Here is a 22,648-nt window from a genome sequence, read left to right as displayed (position 1 = left end):
TTTTAATATGTGGCTCACAGTTAAATTTTGTTTGCTGATACACAGCAAACACCTGAAGATGTTTTCTGACATGAAATGCATGTTGCAATTGTATTAAGAACAAAAAATGCTGGAAATACTCAGCAGGTCTTAATTCAGATTTGCAGCATTGGCAGTATTTTGCTTTTGTATTGTTGTTGAAGTTTTGTTTTTCTCTCCTTTCCCCAAGCCTTCACTACCGGCACTAATTAGTGGAATGATTGTCATTGTTATGGAAATTCTATGCAGGTGAAGGAATAACAGATCGGCTGGAAGAATAACAAATAATGATGTTCAAACAAGGTCCAAGAAAAACAACAAACTTCAGAGATGTGATAGGTACACAATAAGGCTTTATGAAAGGCTAAATTTTCTAAATTTTATGGTGTCCTCCAACTGTGCCATCATCTTCCTGATCCTGCAACTGAGTCTGTACACCTCCTGGGTCTTCATTCCTATGAAAATACTTCCGTCAGTGCCTCCTCCAATATTTCCACCTCAAGTAGTTTCTGAGCTTCACTCACTACACCTGTCTCTGAACTGGGACAACAGATCAGTAATACTCCATGCTGACTCCACCATACCTACATCATCATTGTCCCACAGTGGATCTCTGACTTTAACTCTGGATACCACTATTATCTCCGATCTATTTTCTGCTTAGCGGTCGACTTCCCAACTGCCCCCGCCCACCCTCACCGGGCCCACACGCCAAGGGCAAAATTCTGCCCAGTCAAGCAACGTCATGGTTTTAAAATTCTCACCTTGTTTTCTTGAGCGAGTTTGCAGGCAATTAGATTATGGGGGATCATTTCCAATCCTGTCAACACAATTAAGATCAAACCCTGGATTATTTTCCCTATTGTTTGGATATTGAAGCCACTTTTAAGGCCTTCTGAAACTGGATGGTACCACAGTGTATAGATTGCTTGATAGGCACCAATAATAACATTTGAGTTTTGTTGAAAAAAAGATATGCCGTCAAAGCTTTTCATCTTGCACTCATCAGGACAAATGCAAAAATACCAGATTTCAAAGGGGATAACAATTATATGGCATGAAAAAAGGGTGTTGATTGGTTGCAAGTGGACTCTGATTGGTTGAGGAACCAGCGAGTAGTTATCCCTCAAGCTTTTGTTTTAATTCAAAAAAGGCAAGTCCTCTCTGATTGATTGAAGTATTGCCACGCGGAATGCACTAGGGAACATTTGTCCCCTATGCTTTTGTTTAATTCAATCAGAGTCCACTTGCCAACCAATCAGCACCCTTTTCTCATGCAGTATAATTTGTTGATCCCTTTAAAAATGAGTATTCTTGCATCTGTCCTGATGAGTGCAAGACAAAAAGCTTTGACTGCATGTCTCATTTTTCAGCAATAATAACATTGTGATTTTGATAAGTTTCCTTTCGTTCAAATCAATCTTTCATGTTTAAAGGATTGTACTAGCTATGTCGCCTTACAAGGGGGAAGTTGCATTTTTTTTCTTGATAATGACATTGGGACAATTATAATCCTTGTTTTATTAATTTAAAAAATGGCTACTTTTCTTATGTTACATGGGTTTGCTGCAATGTTGATCACCCTTCATATCAGCCATCATTTTTTGGGGATTTGGCAGGTGGTTTAACAGTGGTTTTTAGCCCATCCTGCTGCTAACCCTCCCCATTTATCTGGGTGGGGACCGGCACTGATACACACTGACTTGACTGTGCCAGTGGCTGGATTAAGTTCTATTATGTCTTCTGGTTCCAGTAAATTAGAAATAATCCCACTCTGGAGCTTCATCAGGTGTAGGGATAGGCAACAAAGAATTTTTAAAAACTTTCAGCTCTCAATGTGGCTGGTGGACTGATAGACTTCTACAATGTTACTCAGCACAAGACTGCAGGGCAACACAATGTGGCACACTGGGAAATATATTCACATAACAATTAGTTTCTAGCTCTTTATTAATAATATAACAAGTTCTAAACCTGAATCCACATATTAAGCTCATTATTAAGGTTTGGATTTTTTTTTTGAAATCAGCAAAGCAAACCTCAGACTTCAGGTCACTACCTGAAACATAGCTCTGTTTTTTCTCTCTCTCTCCACAGATGCTGCCAGATCTGCTGAGTGTTTCCAATACTGTGTTCAAAGCAAATCTCAAACTGAAACAAAAACAAAAATACCTGGAAAAACTCAGCAGGTCTGGCAGCATCTGCGGAGAGGAACACAGTTAACGTTTCGAGTCTGTATGACTCTTCAACAGAACTAAGTAAAAATAGAAGAGAGGTGAAATATAATCTGGTTTAAGGGGGGCGGGGTGTGCAAATAGAGCTGGATAGAGGGTCAGTGATAGGAGGAGATAACCAAAAGATGTCATGGACAAAGAGGTGTTGAAGGTGGTGATATTATCTAAGGAATGTGCTAATTAAGGGTAGAAAGCAGGGCAAGCAAGGTACTGATAGATAAAAGCAAAAAACTGCGGATGCTGGAAATCCAAAACAAAAACAAAAATACCTGGAAAAACTCAGAAGGTCTGGCAGCATCTGCGGAGAGGAACACAGTTAACATTTCGAGTCTGTACGACTCTTCGACAGAACTAAGGAAAAATAGAAAGGGGGTGAAATATAAGCTGGTTTAAGGTGGGGGGGCAGGTAGAGCTGGATAGAGGGCCAGTGATAGGAGGATAGGAGGAGATAACCAAAAGATGTCACAGACAAAAGGACAAAGAGGTGTTGAAGGTGGTGATATTATCTAAGGGATGTAATAATAAAGGTACAACAGATAGCTCTAAAGGGGGCGGGGTGGGGGGGAAGGGAAGGGATCGAAATAGGCTAAGAGGTAGAGATAAAACAACGGATGGAAATATTTAAAAATAATGGAAATAGGTGGGAAAAGAAAAATCTATATAAATTATTGGGGGGGGTGGGGGGGAATCTTCAAACTGAAGATATTTATGCATCTCCTACTCCGCATAGCTAGGCAGAACTGGACGTGGTGGTAACTGTTATCTGTGCCTGTACTTCCCTGGAGTGTGTTGTGTGTTCCCAGTTGAAATGGGCTGCACAGTTTGGTGGGGTAGTGGGGGGGGGGATGTCCCTTTAAGAAGGAAAGCGCGCCATCTGGCCCCGCGGATCGGAAAGGCAACATCAACATTTTTTTTGTCGTATGCAGACTCGCCTTTGCATAAATTATGTTCATAACGTAGTGCTTAACGAGCAATGTTTATCGAAGCTCTTCCCTTTTTAAATCCAAAGAAAGCTCGGCAAGACAATTTCCCCTAAGAGTTTAGAGGCGCCAACCGTTTCCATCCCACTGGTGAAAACTGTGAAGAAATAAAAAAAGAGGATATTTCTCAAGGCCCGTTTTTCTTTTAATCGATGCAAATATTCCTTCGTTAACCAATAGACTTGGCGTTCGGCTTAATTTAAAAAAAACTGGACTTCTTTCTAACTTACCAAAAAAAAAAAATTTGTTGGCAAAGAAGCTGGTGAAAAGCGGACAGTTTGCGAGGTACTTTCTGCAGCTGAAAGATTAAAAACTAACGGTAAGTAGATGCAGGTAATTCTGGGTGGAGCTGTGGGAGGGAGCGGCTTTTTTTCCTTTGATATATATATATATATATCTCCGATAAATAGGTGAGAAGTAGCGGGGAGGAGGACGGAGGTTGTGTCGCCTCATTTGGATTTTCTCCGCCATTAGCATAATTTATAAATTTATGGCACCAAAGAGAAGCCGCCGATTCTTCTCAAGCAAATCGGCCGCTTGACGTCTTCCGGTGGAGCGGGAGCGCGCGCCACCGCCTCGCGCCCCCCCCCGACCTCCTCCCGCGCACTCAAATCTCTCCTTTTTCCCCCTCTTTCACTCACCAACATTCAAAAAAACACAAAAAGAAAAAGAAAAGAAAATAAGGACGAGGCCTCGGGAAAGTGAAAAGCTGGCGGAGGCGAGCGCGGGCGGCTGCGCATGCGCGGCGTTTCTAACGGTCAAAACCGGAGAATTGTTCGGGGGGAAAAAAAAAAATCTGTTCAGATTAAAATGTCTTCAATCCCTCCTGATTTGTTTTAAACCGTCTCTTGGCGCTGCCGCAAAAGTGGTTTGGATGAATTGAACCGCCCTGGGTGGAAGATAACACAAAGCAGCAGTTTAGTGTGAGAAGAGATTTGGAGCATCTGAATGAGAGCAGCTTCCAACTTGGGAACAGACTAGATCAGGAGCAACTTGTTCGCAGAGACATCCTCCCACATCTAACCCTGATCCATTAAATGCAATAAAAGAGAGATGACCTTAGTTCTGGAGATGAAGATAGCATCAGTTTGGGTAGACATGGGAAATAGTAAAGGTAAGAAGGCACTTGTGGGAGTGGTTTCTAGGCCTCCGAGCAGTAACCACACTATAGGACGGGGTATACAGGTAGAAATAATGGGGGCTTGTGAGAAAGGTACAGCAATAACTCAAGTTCTGTTGAAGGGTCATGAGGACTCGAAACGTCGACTCTTTTCTTCTCCGCCGATGCTGCCAGACCTGCTGAGTTTTTCCAGGTAATTCTGTTTTTGTTTTGGATTCCCAGCATCCGCAGTAGTTTTTTTTTTATCTATGGGTAATTTTAATCTACATATAGACTGGACAAATCAGATTGGCAAAGGTAGCCTGGATAATGAATTCATTGTGTGTTGTTGGGAGTGTTTCTTACAGTAGCACATTCTAGCACCAACCAGAGAGTAGGTTATCCTGGATCTGGTAATGTGCAATGAGACAGGATAAATTAATGACCTCATTGTTCAGTTTGAGGGAGAGAGGAGTGGATCTAATGTTTTAAACTTACATAAGGGCAATTATGAGAGCATGAAGACAGAGCTGGCTAAAGTGAACTGGGAAATTAGGTTAACGGGTATGTCAGTAGAAATGCAGTGGCAGACATTTAAGGAGATAATTCAGAATACTCAGCAAAGGTAGTGTCATAGAGGTCTACAGCACAGAAAAAGGCCCTTCGGCCCATCGAGTCTGCGCCAGTCAAACAAGTACCTAACTATTCTAATCCCATTTTCCAGCACTAGGTCCATGGCCTTGTATGCCATGGCATTGCAAGTGCACATCCAAATACTCCTTAAATGTTGAGGGTTTCTGCCTCTACCACCCTTTCAGGCAGTGAGTTCCAGATTCCCACCACCCTCTGGGTGAAAAAATTCTTCCTCACATCCCCTCTAAACCTCCTGCCCCTTACCTTAAATCTATGCCCCCTGGTTATTGATCCCTCCACCAAGGGGAAAAGTTCCTTCCTGTCTACCCTATCTATGCCCCTCACATTTTTATACACCTCAATCATCTCCCCCCTCAATCTCCTCTGCTCCAGGGAAAATAACCCCAGTCTATCCAATCTCGCCTCATAACTAAAACTCTCCAGCCCAGGCAACATCCTGGTAAATCTCCTCTGCACTCTCTCTAGTGCAATCACATCCTTCCTATAATGCGGATTCCAGAACTGCACGCAATACTCTAGCTGTGGCCTAACCAGCATTTTATACAGTTCAAGCATAACCTCCCTGCTCTTATATTCTATGCCTCGGCTAATGAAGGCAAGTATCCCATATGCCACCTTATCTATCTGTCCCACTATCTTAAGGGACCAGTAGACATGCACACCAAGGTCCCTCTGATCCTCGGTACTTCCCAGGGTCCTACCATTCATCGTGTATTCCCGTGCCTTGTTTGTCCTGCCCAAGTGCATCACCTCACACTTATCCAGATTAAATTCCATTTGCCACTGATCAGCCCATCTGACCAGCCTGCCTATATCCTGCTGTAATCTAAGGCTATCCTCCTCACTATTTACCACCAATTTTCGTGTCATCCGCGAACTTACTGATCAACCCTCCTACATTCAAGTCTAAATCGTTTATATATACCACAAACAGCAAGGGACCCAACACCGATCCCTGTGGAACCCCACTGGACACAGGCATCCAGTCACAAAAACACCCCTCGACCATCACCCTCTGCTTCCTGGCACTCAGCCAATTCTGGATCCAATTTTCCAAATTGTCTTGGATCCCATGGGCTCTTACCTTTGTTATCAGTCTCCCATGCAGGCACATTGCAGTGAGAGAGAAAGACTCTAAGGGAAGGACACACCATCCGTGGTAACTAAGGAAGCTACAATTCTGTGAAGATGAGTGGCAGGTCAGAAGATTGGACAGAATATAAAGAATACCAAAAAATGACGAAAAGATTAATAAGGAGGGAGAAATTAGAGTATGAGAGGAAGCGAGCTAGAAATATAAAAACAGATGGTAAAAGTTTCTACAGGTATTTAAAAAGGAAAAGTGTAACTAAAATGAGTGTTGGTCTTCCAGAGAATGAGAATGGGGAGTTAATAATGGAAAATAAGGAAATGGCAGGTGAATTGAACAGATATTTTTCATCTGTCTTCACTGTAGAGGATACAAATAACATCCCACAAATAATTGTGAATCAAGAGGTAAAAGGGATGGAACAACTTAAAATAAATGACATTCACCAGGGAAAGGGGACTGAGAAAATTATTGGAACTAAAAGCTGACAAGTCCCCAGGTCCTGATAGACTTCATCCTAGGGTCCTAAAAGAAGTGGCTGCTGAGATAATGGATGCATTGGTTTTAATTTTCCAAAATTCCCTAGATTCTGGAAAGGTCCCATCAGAATGGAAAATAGTGAATGTAACTCCTCTATTCAAGAAAGCAGGAAACTACAGGCCAGTTAGTTTAACGTCTGTCATTGGGAAAATGCTGGAATCCATTATTGAGGAGGTTACAGCTGGGCACTTAAGACGGAGATGGTGTACTTGGATTTCCAGAAGGCATTTGACAAGCTGCCACATGAGAGGTTACTACACAAAGTAAGAGTTCATGGTGTAGGGAGTAATATATTAGCATGAATGGAGGTTTGGTTAGCTCACAGGAAGCATAGTGTTGGGTCATTTTTGGGTTGACATGATGTAAAGAATGGATTGCCACAGGGATCTCTGCTGGGGCCTCAACTGTTTATAATCTATAATGATTTGGATGAAGGGACCAAATGTATAGTTGTTAAATTTGCTGATGACACAAATATAGATGGGAAAGTCAGTTGTGAAGAGGACATAAGGGGTTTGCAAAGAGTTATAGATAGGTAAAGTGAGTGGGCAAAAAAACTGGCAGATGGAGTATAATATGGGAAAATATGAACTTGTCCACTTTAGCAGGAAGAAAGAAAAGTAGTATATTATTTAAATGGAGAGAGACTGCAGAATGCTGCAGTACAGAGGGATTTGGGTGTCCTGGTACATGAATCACAAAAATTTGGTCTGCAGGTACAGCAAGTGATTAAGAAGGGAAATGCAATGTTGGGGTTTATTACAAGGGGGGATGGAGTATAAAAGTAGGGAGGTCTTGTTACAGCTGTACAGAGCATTGGTGAGACTACATCTGGAGCACTGTGTACAGTTTTGGTCTCCTTATTTAAGAAAGGACGTAAATGCATCAGAAGCTGTTCAGAGAAGGGTCATTCGACTGATTCCTGGGACAAGGGGGTTATTTTATGAGGAAAGGTTGAACAGGTTGGGCCTGTATATATTGGAGTTTAGAAGAATGAGAGGTGATCTTATTGAAACATATCAGATCCTGAGGGTACTTGACAGGGTGGATGCTGAGAGGATGTTTCCCCTTGTGGGAGAGACTAGAACTAGGGGACACTGTTTAAAAATAAGGGCCAGGATTTCCCGGTTGGTGAGCGGGGGTGGGGCCTGCTCGCCGACGTGTAAAATGATGCGGGATGATGTCGGGTGGAATTCCCAACGTCACCTCGCCCCATTTCAATTTTCAGGTCGGCGGGGGCTCAGCCGAATCAGTTGTGCGCCCACCGATCTGTCAGTGGCCAATTGAGGCCATTGACAAAGTCATTAATGTAATTAGTGGACCTGCCGGTCCAACCTTAAGGTTAGCGGGCAGGCCGGGAGCCCTGGTGGGCATTGGAAAAAGCATCAAACCTCACCCACGGGCGGGATGGGGTTTCATGTATGTTTATAAATTTTTAGTAAAAGTGAAACTGAAAGTGGTGGACATGTCCCAATTCATGTGACAGTGTCACATGAGGGGACATGTCAGGGAAATTTTCTTTTTCTGTTTTCAATATATTTTAATGTGGAGCCGATCTCCCTGAGGCAGCACTTAGCCTCAGGGAGATCTGTGTGCTCTATTGCGCATTCTCGGCTCAGGAAATCCACCCCCCTGCCCCACACAGCGCTTCCTTGCGGACGTCACGCTGGGTGGGCCTTAATTGGCCCGCCCACGTAAAATGGCGGTGCGCCCCAGATTGGGGACGCCAGCTCCTGAACTTTCCCCCCCCCCAACGGGGGGGAAAGTTCTGCCCAAGGGGTTTCCCATTTAAGATGGAGATGAGAAGAAATTTTTTTCTCTCAGAGGATCATGAGTCTGTAGAACTCCCTTCCCCGGAGAGTGACGAGGCTGGGTTAATGAGTACTTTTATGGCCCAGGTAGATTGATTCCCTTGTTAAGCAAGAATCTAAGGTTATTGGGGCAGGCAGGATAGTGGTGTTGAAGCCACATTCAGATCAGCCATGATCTTATTGAATGGCAGGACGGGCTTGAAGGGCCGAATGTTCTACTCCTGCTCCCAATGCGCATGTTTGTACTTATAAATGAATTATTAATAGGATCATGGATGGGGTAATTTACACACCATAAAAAGATCAACCTGCTGTTAGTTTGTTTTCACCCACTCGAGCTAAAGAGGAAATAGTTTCCCAGTAAAACCAGGAGAGAATCTTGGGTGGGAGTTAGTTAAATGAAGGATGCCTTTTCGAAGAAAGATGAAAAGTATTGAAGGCAGATAGTCTCTGTGTTCAATAGATTACATAATTTTACAATGCAGTCTATCAATGTCATTCAGTATTAGGAAGAGGGCTACTGAAGGCAAGGTAACTCCAGTCGATAAGACTGTGTGATCAAAGGCTGAGAAACCTCTGGCTCAATGCAGACAATGCACTTAATAAATGTATGTAGGGTACCCCAATGAGTAGCTCTGTAGATATCATGAATGGTAATTTGCTTCCGAGCTTTCCAGAGGTACTGGATATGGTCGAGCAGAAAGAATATTTTTTTCTTTTCTCTTTGAGATTCATGCCAGCAAAGTGACAACAATGTAAAATGTCATTAGACAAGCTATAACTGTGATTATTGTATCAAATGTTTTGGGACTGCAGGAGACAAAGTTACCTCTACTGAAGAGCTCTGCATGGTTTATTTAACTTGAGCATCAACACGTTGGGCAAGTCTATTAGATTCTAACTCGAGAAAAATTGATTTCCTTGTTTAAAATGAGAAGTCACCTGGAAAAGTGAAATGTGATCAGGATACTCAGTACCTCGTGTTTGAATCTCAATAATGTGTCATGTGGAAAGCAGTGCCACAGGGATTGCAATCTTCCACGTAAACTCCAATCCTACCCAGGTAGAGCTGGAGCTGTGGATCTCCAGCAAACACCCAAGAAATGTAACTGATATGTAACAGATCTTCAACCAAAGGTAAAAACTGCTCTCTGAAGGGGTCAATGAAAGTCTTAGCAAGGATCTTCAACGGAGAAACTCTAAAGAGTTAAAGGTTAAAACCTGAAATATTCTCATCTGAGATGCAAGATGTATATTGATTCTCTTTTGATGTTGATATCTCTTTGGAGAGAATAAATAATGTTGCTTCCTGCTTTTGCTGTCAGCTTTTGGAATGCTTGTGCTATTTTAGAGCCTGCTGTAGACCTAGGGGAAATGCCAGTACTATCTGTTGACCAGTATCGATCCATGGCAAGTTGATACTGTTGTGCAGGGAGCTGGTGAAACCTTGGTTGACCACATAGTAAGGCCGTGAGTCATTTAATAAAACAAGCTGACGGGAAAGGGAAGCATCACTTAGCTGCATCTCTGATGTCACTACATTACAAAATTACAAAAGGAACATTGTGCCTTCTATCATCCCTTCAGCCAGTAAGCGGTGACCTACTGGGGATCATTTCAGCATTGTGTTGAGGATGCAATCCATTCAAGTGAATTATTATTTAAGTTCATTTTGAGTGAAGTAACATACTAAATCTTATCAGTTTGGCCAAAGCTAGTATTTTTGCCAGTATGATAACAACAGGAAATGACTGATTAAGATTAAATTCAGTTTGCGAACCGTGGACATAAATGTTCATCTCACAGTAGCCACCATTCGTTGGTGGCCTGGATATACGAGAAATGCAGGTACTTCATTTTTCCTTGCATAAAGTTTTCTTTTCAATGTTTATGTAAAATGGCCATAGAAATTTTCTTTCGGAGAATAAATATTTGCATTGTATTGTGAACATATCTTGGATTCATTTGTGCACACATTGCTCACAAACATCTTTATGCTGAACTGTAAATAAGATTTCAAAAAGTTATTAACGGGCTGGAGGTCAAGGACCAAGTGCTCTGTGGTATTCTAATTACATTTACAGATTCATTGTTGGAATGTAGATTGTAAGTTGTTTACTACTTGTGACAACATCCTACTCCATTTTGCATCACAGATGAGAATATTTCAGGTTAAAGAGTTTCTCCGTTGAAGATCCTTGCTAAGACTTTCATTGACCCCTTCAGAGAGCAGTTTTTACCTTTGGTTGGCTGGATATCAGTTACATTTCTTGGGTGTTTGCTGGAGATCTACAGCTCCAGTTCTAGAATTTTTCTCAACTATCTGGATAGGATTGGAGTATGGTATTGGTGAAATAATGTGATGCATCAGTTTAAAAAAAATCTTTTATGTGGCATACACAAGCTTAATGATCTGCATTGTCTGATAGGAAGAGAAATGTGGGCTTTAATCTAGTAAGGCAGCATTCTGATCCTGCCCACTATTTTAACAGAAAAATAAATCCACTCGAGCAATGATGCTGGCAAAGAATGAGAACAGACGGGAGTTAGATTAAATGCTGGCATGAGAGTGAATCACAGATAAGAAGCCAAAGTAATATCAGAAAAGAGTTGGGGGGGGTGGGGGTGGAACGGTGTGGGGGTGCGGTGGCGTGGGTGATGGTGAAAATTGTCAGGCGCTCGTTACTTTTCGAGTGCTGTGCATTCTCCACATAGGAGTCATTTCAGGGATTTGCAAAGTTTTAAGAAGCCATATGGACTTTTGGTACAGATTTTTAGCATTGGCTTGCATGGATTTGGACAGTGCTGACCCGCTCCTGAGCACTATAAAAAAATCTCTGTATATTTTGAGGTGATTCTTAGTTTCTTACCTTTGTAGGTCAGAACAAACAGCAGCAACAAGATAAATTTTGACACCCCATTGTAAGGTGGGAGTAGTGTGTGTGGAGGATTCATATGCGTTGAAGAATGAACACACCCAACAAATAAGTAATCTGCCTTCACTTGACAGTCCGTGTCCAAATGCAGCAAGACCTGGATGATATCCAGGTTTGAGCTGACAAGTGGCAAGTAACATTTGTGTCACACAAGTGCCAGGCAATGACCAACTCCAACAAGAGAGAATCTAACCATCACCCCTTGACATTCAATGGCATTACCATCACTGAATCCCCCCTTATCAACATCCTGGGGGTTACCATTGACCAGAAACTGAACTGGACTAACCATGTAAATACTGTGGCTACAAGAGCAGGTCAGAGGCAAGGAATCCTGCGACAAGTAACTCACCTCCTGACTCCCCAAAACCTATCCACCATCTACAAGGCACAAGTCAGGAGTGTGATGGAATACTCTCCACTTGCCTGGATGAGTGCAGCTCCCACAACACTCAAGAAGCTCGACACCATCCAGGACAAAGCAGCTGCTTGATTGGCACCCCATCCACAAACATTCACTCCCTCCACCACCAATGCACAGTAGCAGCAGTGTGTACCATCTACTAGATGCACTGCAGGAACTCACCAAGGCTCCTTAAACAGCACCTTCCAAACTCAGGACTGCTACCATCTAGAAGGACAAGGGCAGCAGATAGATGGGAACACCACCACCTCCAAGTCACTCACCATCCTGACTTGGAAATATATCGCTGTTCCTTCACTGTCGCTGGGAAATCCTGGAACTCCCTCCCTAACAGCACTGTGGGTGTACCTACACCACATGGACTGCAGCGGTTTAAGCAGGCAGCTCACCACCACCTTCTCAAGGGCAATTAGGGATGGGCAATAAATGCCGGCCCAGCCAGTGAAGCCCACATCCTGTGAATTAATTTTTAAAAATGTCCACATACTTTTGAAGACTAGCCGAATGGTTGTTCAGATTAGAAGGCCAGAAAGTCTTTGCAGAGAGGAACTCCCTCCCAGCAGCATTGTGGTGTACCCAGATGGACTGCAGTGGTTCAAGAAGGCAACTTACCACCACTTTTTCAAGGACAACTAGGGATGGGCAATAAACACTGGCCTTGTCAGTGACACCCACATCCCATGAACAGATGAAAAATAGATCAACCGAAGAAGATATTGCTCATGGCTTCTAAGAGGGAGCACAGTGATTTTGGAGATGTTATCAATGAAACTGGATGGATGCTGCTTCAGTACCCCTCTATGAAGCAGATGGAATGCCCTTTTATGGGACCACTGGGATTCCTGCTAGAAAGGGGGCAGGAAGGAAGGATGTACTCAACTATCCATTTAGGTCCTCTACTTTGAACCTGGTTTATACAGAACTCTGGGAAAAGTTGTTTTGTATGTTTCATTATAGTTGTGTAGATATTTTTCAAGCATCACAATGGTGCCATGACACTGCAGCTTGGATTCATGAGGAGACTGGCAAAGGGAGGGTAAAATACTTAATGGAGTTCAGATATTGTTTCAGCTGGCAGTGAGGTAGAGCCCTGGGTTGTGCTGACTGATGACTTGGGTATAGGTGATTCCTTGGCAGATAAGGCTTTTTGACACTTTGAGTGGGTGTAATAGGGTCTGGAACATGGAATGTTACTGCAGTGAATCTTCTATCGTTGGCTTAGCTGGCACAAGGCATGATGTGGCACAGGTATTACTGTATATTTAGACAATCAAAGGTAACCTCTATAAGGGTGGTGAGGGTGCTGTAGTGTTCTTAATCTTTTGCCTGCTGTTTTAAAACTATCTTTTCCTGCAGGATGCTTAATAAATATTAAACCTGTCCTTGGTGTATAAAACACAACAGTTTAAATGGCAGACAATATGAGTAATGACTCAAACCATCAATCATGTTGCTGCATTTTACACAGTGCTTCAAGTTTTTAGTGTTGGATATTGTGGAGTGTGCCACAAGTGGTGCGGTATCTCTGAACTTTTTTAAGAAAAGGTCTCAGTAAATATAGGTTTCAGACAAATGCAACTATTTGAATTTGCCTGAATACATGTTGAGCAAATTGTCAGTCAAAAGGAACAACGAATAACTGCAATAATAAGACTTGATAATAATAATAAAATAATTTGGGTAAAACTACAAACTCCTGCAAACTGAAATGGAAGTATGAACAAAAATTTTTAAAATTGTTGGGGTGAGAAATAGTTAACAGTCAAGGAGTGTTTAAGTTAGTAATTATAGGTTAATTGGCTAAGCACATCATTGGGTGTATAAATGAGGGGAAACAGGTGATTATAGTGGATGGAGTTTTATGTCATTGGAAATAAAGCTCTATCTGGTAGAAGTCAAGACTTGGCTTCTTTATTACCAACCAACCATTGGAGTTTAACAAAAAAAATGACCTAATTGCAAGCTCTAGAAAGTTAAAATTAGAGTTTGGCTATTCAGGAGTGAAATCAGGAAGCACATTTGTACACAAAGGGCAGTGAAAATCTGCAACTCTTTCCTGTGGATGCTGGGTTAGTTGAAATTTAAGACTTAAGATTGTTAATGTTTTTATTAGGGTTAGAGTAAAGGTGAGAGTAAATGGAGTTAGCTGAGGTACAGAATAGCCATGATCTGATTGAAAGGTGTAACAAGGGAGAGGTTGAATGGCCTACTCTTGTATGTGGGTGACCCCATGACCTGTAAATGTGCTGGACTACCTCTGCCACCCCACCTGCCTTATTTACATCAGACTGTTTGAGAGTATCTACTATTGTGTTATCTACCTTGATGTATTAAATGTTGCTGTGGTTGAACAAGTTGGATCCCATCCAGACCTAGCCTGTTTACTTACCAGACAACCATGGTGATGTTTGTCCAGAAGTGCACCTTATTGTCTGCACCAGACTCAAAGTACTGTTAATCTGAGACAATTAATGAGACTAATGGACTTCACAGGGATCCACACACTCTGAACCTGAGCAGCCCAGGACATAGAATCATAGAATGGTTACAGCACAGAGCGAGGCCATTCAACCCTTTGCTCCCTACAAGAACAACTCTGCTCGTCCCACTCCCCCGCTCTGTCCCCTTGGCTGTGTCAATTTTTCCTCTTCAGATAATGATCCAATTTTCTTTTGAAAGCTACAATTGAATCTGCCTCCACCACACTCTCAGGCAGTGCATTCCAGATCCTAACCACTTGCTGGATAAAAAAAAGGTTTTTCCTCATGTCACCATTGCTTCTTTTACCAATCACCTTAAATCACTGTTCTCTGGTTCTCAATCCTTCCACCAATGAGAACAGTTTCTCCATATCTATTCTGTCCAGACTCCTCATGATTTTGAATACTTCTATCAAGTCTCCTCTCAACATCCAGTTCTCTAAAGAGAACAGCCCCAGCTTCTCCAATCTATCTACATAACTGGTTCCAGGGAAGAGGAACTTCATTCCTGTTAATCTTTTCTCCAATGCCTTCACATCTTTCCTAAAGTGCAGAGTCCAAAATTGAGCAGATGACTCAATTTGATGCCAAACCTGTGTTTTATATGGGTTCCTCAGAACTTCCTTGCTTCTGTACTCTATGCCCCTATTTATAAAACCCAGGATCCTATTTGCTTTATTAACCACTTTCTCAACCTTTCTTGCTACCTTCAATGATTTATGCGCACCTACCCCCTGGTCCCTCTGCTCCCACACCCCCTTGAGAATTGTACCCTTTATTTTATATTGTCTCTCCATGTTCTTCCTACCAAACTGAATCACTTTACACAACTTTCATCTGCAACATGTCAGCCCATTCCTGTATATGTCCTCTTGAAGTCTAACACCAGCTTCCTCACAATTTGCAATACTTACAGGTTTTATGTCACCTGCAGATTTTGAGATTGAGCCCTGTATACCCAAGCCTAGGTATATATATCAAGAAAACCAGTGACCATAACACTGCCCCCTAGAAAACCCCTCTGTATACCTCCCTCCAGTCTGAGTAACGACCATTCACTGCTATTTTCTGGCCCAAAACTTCTGATCTGCAGATGGTTGTACCCTGGCAGCACCCCCAAGATGCACTGTGGGACTCCCTGGAAGTCCGGACACACTGACTATGTGGGATTTACCCCGAAAGTTTGGACATATGATGGGCAATTCCCCTGTGTCTGGAACCCTTCGAAAATGTCTCCAACTCTTGAGTTAGAGTTGAGACTTTGGAGGGTTCTCACTTACATTCCAGATTAAAAAACCAGGAAATGTTAGAAAGATTAAAACCAGTTCTAACTCCTGGGTATCTACACTATTGACTACCCTCCCCTTACCCTGACTCCCAACTGGACCCCTTGACTACAACCCCCCGGACCCGACTCCCTCCCTCACCCACATACCTGCCACCCTAGCCCCTCACCTGCCACTCTAACCCCCTCATCTACTCACCTGCCACCCTACACCCCTCACCTACCCCCCTCACCCACCCACTCGGCTGCCACTCTACCCCCCTCACCCACCCACTCAGCTGCCGCCCTACCCCCCTCACCCACCCACTCGGCTGCCGCCCTACCCCCCTCACCCACCCACTCGGCTGCCGCCCTACCCCCCTCACCCACCCACTCGGCTGCCGCCCTACCCCCCTCACCCACCCACTCGGCTGCCGCCCTACCCCCCTCACCCACCCACTCGGCTGCCGCCCTACCCCCCTCACCCACCCACTCGGCTGCCGCCCTACCCCCCTCACCCACCCACTCGGCTGCCGCCCTACCCCCCTCACCCACCCACTCGGCTGCCGCCCTACCCCCCTCACCCACCCACCTTACACAAGTGCTTTCTCTTCGTAGCTTCTTAAAGTGGCTTTGGGATGTTTGAACTCTCTTCTTGCCTGAATATGGCAGCTAGTGCTGTAAAAAGAGGGCGTGGATTCTACGATGGGTCTCTCCACTGGTCCCTGCAAGGAATATCAAGATTCCTCCCATTGTAAGTCAGGTCCGAAAAATCACAGGAAGGTAAGTAGGTAGCTTTCTGGGCCTCTGTTTCTTGTCACTCAGCCAACTTTGTATCCAAGTTGCCAATGTCCCTTTTGTTCCATTGGGCTTTAACTTTGCTGTGTGTGTGCCTCTTATGTGGCACTTTACCAAACACCTTTTGGAAGTCCATGTACATTACATCAACACTATTACTCTCATCTACGTTCTCTGTTACCTCATCGAAAAATCAAGTTAGTTAAACAGGACTTGCCTTTAATAAATCCATGCTGGCTTTCCTGAATTAATCCACATTTGTCCAAGTGACTGTTAATTTTGTCCCAAATAATCGTTTCTAAAGTTTTTCCCATCACTGAGGTTAAACTGACTGGCCTGTAGTTGCTGGGCTTCTCTTTTCATCCTTTTTGAACAAGGGTGTAACATTAGCAATTCTCCAGTCCTCTGGCACCACCTCTGTGTCTAAGGAGGGTTGAAAGATTATGACCAGCATTGCCAAGCAAGTTCGATCACATCCAGATCTAGACAACCATGGTGTTGTCTGTCTAGAAATGCACCAGAGCAACAATAATATTAATTCGAGACCAGTGACTTAACAGGAATCCGCATACTCTCTAAAAGCAAAATACTGTGGATGCTGGAAATCTGAAACAAAAACTGAAAATGCTGGAAGAACTCAGCAGGTCCAGCTGTGGAGAGAGAAACAGAGTTAACGTCTCGAGTCCGTTTGACCCTTCTTCAGACTCTCATACTCTAAGCCTGTGTAGCTCAGGACATAGAATCGTGGAATGATTGCAGCACAGAGGAAGGCTGTTTGGCCCTTTGTGTCCGTGCTCGCTCTCTGCAAGAGCATCTTTGCTAGTTCCACTACCCCGTTTGCACTTCCTGCACCACGTGGGAACTTCAGGACATTTCATGTATCTTGGGGGCACCACATTTGTGAGAACTGTCTCCAGCTGCTTCAGCTCGAGCTCAGCTTTTCCGAACTTGAGGGGCAACTGGAGACACTGCGGAGCATCAGGGAGGATGAGAGTTTCCTGGATTGTACGTTCCAGGAGGTGAACACCCCACAGGCAGCGAGAGGTCATGAAAGGAGATGGATGGCCATCTGGAAGAGTAGGAAGAGGCAGGGAGTACAGGAGTCTTCAGATGGTGTACCACTCTCAACCACGTGCTCAGCATTGGATACAGCTGGGAGTGACCTGGAAAGGTACGGTACAGATCACGGCACTAATGGGCAAGGGACAATAGAGAAGGGAACAGCAAAATGTAGACATGCAGTTGTTATAGGAGATTCCATTGTCAGGGGGACACAGAGGCATTTCTGTAACCGTTATCATGAATTCTACATGGTGTGCTGCCTCCCTGGTTCCAGGGTAAAGGACATCACGGAGAGGGTGCAGGATATTCTCCAGTGGGGAGGGAGTGAGCCAGAGGTTGTTGTACGTGATGGTACCAACGATATAGGGAGGACAGGTACTGAGGTCCGATGATTATATTTGCAGGAGCTAGGGAGGAAGTTTAAAAAGTAGGAACTTGAGGTAGAATCTCTGGATTACTCCCAGTGCCACGTGCTAGCCAGAGTAGAAATAGGAAGATAGTGAGGATCAGTGTGCCACGAGCCGTATTGCTCAGGAGGGAGGGCTTCAGATTTTTGGGGCATTGGCACCAATTCTGGGGCAGGAGGCATCTGTTCAAAAGGGATGGGTTGTACCTCAACAGGGCTGGGACCAATGTCCCCATGGGGAGGTTCACAAGTGTGGTTAAGGAGGGTTTAAACTAAATTGGCAAGTGGTGGGCACCAGCATATAGAGGCAGAAAAGAGGAATATGATGCATAAAGTGAGAGTGTGGGATAGTACTAGAGAAGGAAGTACAGTGCTACCATATTAGATAGGAGTGGACAAAGGAGGATGAGGAGGAATCCAAAGATTACAGTGCACGTATGTAAACGCACAAAGTCTGCTGAATAAAATTAGTGAGCTACAAGCACAAATAGCCACGTGAGAATACGATGTAGTGGCAATAATGGAAATGTGGCTTAAAAATGGTGAGCACTGGGCACTTAACATTCAAAGATATTAAAGTGTTCAGGAAAGATAGGGAAGGAAAAAGGGAGGTGGGGTAGCATACAAACATACGAACTAGGAGCAGGAGTAGGTCACTCAGCCCCTCGAGCCTGCTCTGCCATTCAGTAAGATCATGCCTGATCTGATTGTAACAATGACTTCATCTTTCACCCTCTTGTTAATCAAGAATCTATCTAGCTCTGCCTTAAAAATATTCAAAGACTCTGCTTCCACTGTCTTTTCACAGAATCACACAGTGCAGAAGAGGCCCTTCGGCCCATCGAGTCTGCACCAACACGTGAGAAACACCTGACCTACCTACCTAATCCCATTTACCAGCACTTGGCCCATAGCCTTGAATGTTATGATGTGCCAAGTGCTCATCCAGGTACTTTTTAAAGGATGTGAGGCAACCCGCCTCCACCACCCTCCCAGGCAGCGCATTCCAGACCGTCACCACCCTCTGGGTAAAAAGGTTTTTCCTCACATCCCCCCTAAACCTCCTGCCCCTCACCTTGAACTTGTGTCCCCTCATGACTGACCCTTCAATGAAGGGGAACAGCTGCTCACTATCCACCCTGTCCATGCCCCTCATAATCTTGTAAACCTCGATCAGGTCACCCCTCAGTCTTCTCTGCTCCAACAAAAACAACCCAAGTCTACCCAACCTCTCTTCATTACTTAAATGTTTCATCCCAGGCAACATCCTGGTGAATCTCCTCTGCACCCCCTCCAGTGCAATCACATCCTTCCTATAATGTGGTGACCAGAACTGCACACAGTACTCCAGCTGTGGCCTCACCAAGGTTCTATACAACTCCAACATGACCTCCCTACTTTTGTAATCTATGCCTCGATTGATAAAGGCCAGTGTCCCATATACCTTTTTCACCACCCCACGAACATGCTTCTCCGCCTTCAGAGATCTGTGGACACACACGCCAAGGTCCCTTTGTTCCTCAGAACTTCCTAGTGTCATGCCGTTCATTGAATACTTCCTTGTCAAATTACTCCTTCCAAAGTGTATCACCTCATGCTTTTCAGGGTTAAATTCCATCTGCCACTTATCTGCCCATTTGACCATCCCGTCTATATCTTGCTGCAGCCCAAGACACTCAACCTCACTGTTAACCACCCGGCCAATCTTTGTGTCATCCGCAAATTTACTAATCCTACCCCCCACATAGTCACCTATGTCGTTTATATAAATGATGAATAATAGGGGACCCAGCACAGATCCCTGTGGTACGCCACCGGACACTGGCTTCCAGTCACTAAAGCATCCTTCTGTCATCACCCTCTGCCTCCTACAACTAAGCCAATTCTGAATCCACCTTATCAAATTACCCTGTATTCCATGTGGGAAGCATTCCAGAAATTGCAAGTACTTCAACTCTAATTAAACACAAAAGCAACAGTCCAACAGGAGGTTACTTTCCAAACATTTGCGATAAGCAACATTCCTGGAGTTTTAACTGATGAGGTGGGTGATGGTGTGCAAGAATCAGATTTAGATGTTCATGCCTTCTTTATAAGTCACCCATGTGGGAGCTTGTCAAAGGCTTTGCTGAAATCCATATAAACTACATCAACTGCACTACCCTCATCTACACATCTGGTCACCTCCTCAAAAAATTCAATCAAATTTGTTAGGCATGACCTCCCTCTGACAAAGCCATGCTGACTATCCCTGATCAAACTTTGCCTCTCCAAGTGGAGGTAGATTCTCTCCTTCAGAATTTTCTCCAATAGTTTCCCTACCACTGATGTGAGACTCACTGGCCTGTAGTTCCCTGGCTTATCTCTACAACCCTTCTTAAACAGCGGTACCACATTTGCTGTTCTCTAGTCCTCTGGCACCTCCCCCGTGGCCAGAGAGGAATTAAAAATTTGGGTCAGAGTCCCTGCGATCTCCTCCCTTGCCTCCCTCAGCAGTCTGGGACACACATCATCCGGAACTGGAGATTTGTCCACTTTTAAGCCTGCCAACACCTCCAATACCTTGTCACTCCCGATATCAATTTGCTCAAGAACCTCGCAACCTCTCTCCCCGAGTTTGATACCTTCATCCTCATTCTCTTGGGTGAAGACGGATGTGAAGTATTCATTCAACACTCAACCGATGTCCTCAGGCTCCACCCATAGATTGCCCCCTTGGTCCCTAATGGGCCCTACTCTTTCCCTGGTTATCCTCTTCCCATTGATATACTTACAGAATATCTTGGTATTTTCCCTACTTTTACCAGCCAGAGCTTTCTCATATCCCCTCTTTGCTCTCCTAATTGCTTTCTTAAGCCTCACCCTGCACTTTCTGTACTCCACTAATGCCTCTGCTGATTTGCTTCCCTTGTACCTGCCAAAAGCCTCTCTTTTCTTTCTCATCTTATCCTGAATATCCCCGGTCATCCATGGTTCTCTGGGCTTGTTACTCCTTCCTATCACCCTAGAGGGAACATGTTGAGCCTGTACCATCCCCATTTCCTTTTTGAACACCCCCCACTGCTCCTCTGTAGATTTCCCCACAAGTAGCTGTTCCCAGTCTACCTTGGCCAGATCCTGCCTTATTTTACTAAAATCCCCTCTCCCCCAATCCAAAACATTTTTATGCAACTTGTCTATTTCTTTGTCCACAACAAGCTTAAACTGTACCATGTTGTGGTCGCTATCGCTAAAATGCTCGCCCACCACCACCTCAGCCACCTGTCCGGCTTCATTCCCCAGAATTAGGTCCAGCACTGCGCTGTCCCTTGTTGGACCCTCTACATATTGACCTAAAACGTTCTCCTGTATACATTTCAAGAAATCCACTCCATCCAAGCCCTTAACACTATGTCTATCCCAGTTAATGTTGGGAAAGTTGAAATCACCTAATATAATTACCCTATTGTTATTGTATTTACACACCTCCGCAAATTGTGCACATATTTGCTCCTCAATTTCCCACTGACTATCTGAGGGTCTATAATAAACACCTAACAATGTGGCTGCCCCTTTTTTATTCCTAAGCTCTACCCACAAAGCTTCATTCGATGGCCCCTCCAAGATATCACCTCTCCTTACTGCAGTAACTGACTCCTTAACTAATAATGCAAAGCCTCCTCCTCTTTTACTCCCTCCTTTGTCTCGCCTGAAGATTATATATCCTGGAATGTTGAGCTGCCAATCCTGCCCTTCCCTCAACCATGTCTCAGTGATGGCTACTATATCACAATTCCACATGTCAATCCTCACCCTTAACTCATCCATTTTACTTATAATACTCCTGGTATTAAAGTAGAGGCCATCCAACCTTGCCTTACTCCCTTGAAACTTAATGCAGCTGTACTCCCTCTGACTTGATTGCTTTACTATGTTATGATGTGTCCATATTCTGCTAACATTCTGTGTCCCCTCCCCCTGCCAAATTAGTTTAAACTCCTCCCATCAGCACTAGCAAACCTGCCCGCAAGGATGTTAGTCCCGGTCTGGTTCAGATGTAGACCGTCCCGCTTTTACAGGTCCCACCTTCCCCAGAAATGGTCCCAGTGATCCAGGAATCTAAAACCCTCCCTCCTGCACCAACTCTTAAGCCACGTATTCATCTGTGCTATCCTCCTATTTCTGAGCTCGCTAGCACGTGGCACTGGGAGTAATCCAGAGATTATAACCCTAGAGGTCTTGCTTTTTAGTCTACTGCCTAGCTCCCTGAATTCTTGATGCAAGACCTCATCCCTCTTTCTACTTATGTCATTGGTACCAACATGTGTCATGACCTCTGCCTTATCACCCTCCCCCTTCAGGATGCCTTGCAGCTGTTCAGTGACATCCCGGACCCTGGCACCAGGGAGGCGACATACCATCCTGGAGTCACGTTGACGGCCACAGTAACGCCTATCTGTTTCCCTGACTATAGAATCCCCTATTACTATTGCTGTTCCTCTCTTCCTCCCCTCCTGTACAGACAGGCTGCTTATGGTGCCAGAAGCTTGGCTCTGTCAGCACTCCCTGGAACTTTTGAGCAAGAGAGTTGCAAAGACAGTCAACCCTATGAGATAAAAAATTTCGCCTAATCTCTGTCTTCATAAGCGTCCCCTTATTTTTAAACAGTGTCCCCCTAGCTCTAGATTATTCCACAGGGGGAAACACCCTCTCTATATCCACCCTGTCAAGATCTCTCAAGATCTTATATGTTTCAATCAAGTCACCACCTAGTCTAAATTCCAGTGGATACAAGCCTAGCCTGTCCAACCTTTCCTCACCAGGCAAACCTCCCATTTCAGGTATTAGTTTAGTAAACTTTCTCTGAACTGCT

General features: G+C 44.2%; 1 protein-coding gene across 1 annotated transcript in view; it reads left to right on the top strand.

Moving 5' to 3' along the window:
* Positions 1-3,160: 3,160 nt before the first annotated feature.
* Positions 3,161-22,648, top strand: part of pou6f1 (POU class 6 homeobox 1) — a 294,584-nt gene continuing 275,096 nt past the window's right edge. Inside the window, exon 1 of the mRNA XM_078534560.1 lies at positions 3,161-3,551. The gene's annotated coding sequence lies outside the window, so the exon portion shown is untranslated. The remainder of the gene's footprint in view (positions 3,552-22,648) is intronic.

Source organism: Cetorhinus maximus, chromosome X (assembly GCF_964194155.1).
Source record: "Cetorhinus maximus chromosome X, sCetMax3.hap1.1, whole genome shotgun sequence".
NCBI lineage: Eukaryota > Metazoa > Chordata > Chondrichthyes > Lamniformes > Cetorhinidae > Cetorhinus > Cetorhinus maximus.
This window is presented reverse-complemented; position numbering and strand designations above follow the sequence as displayed.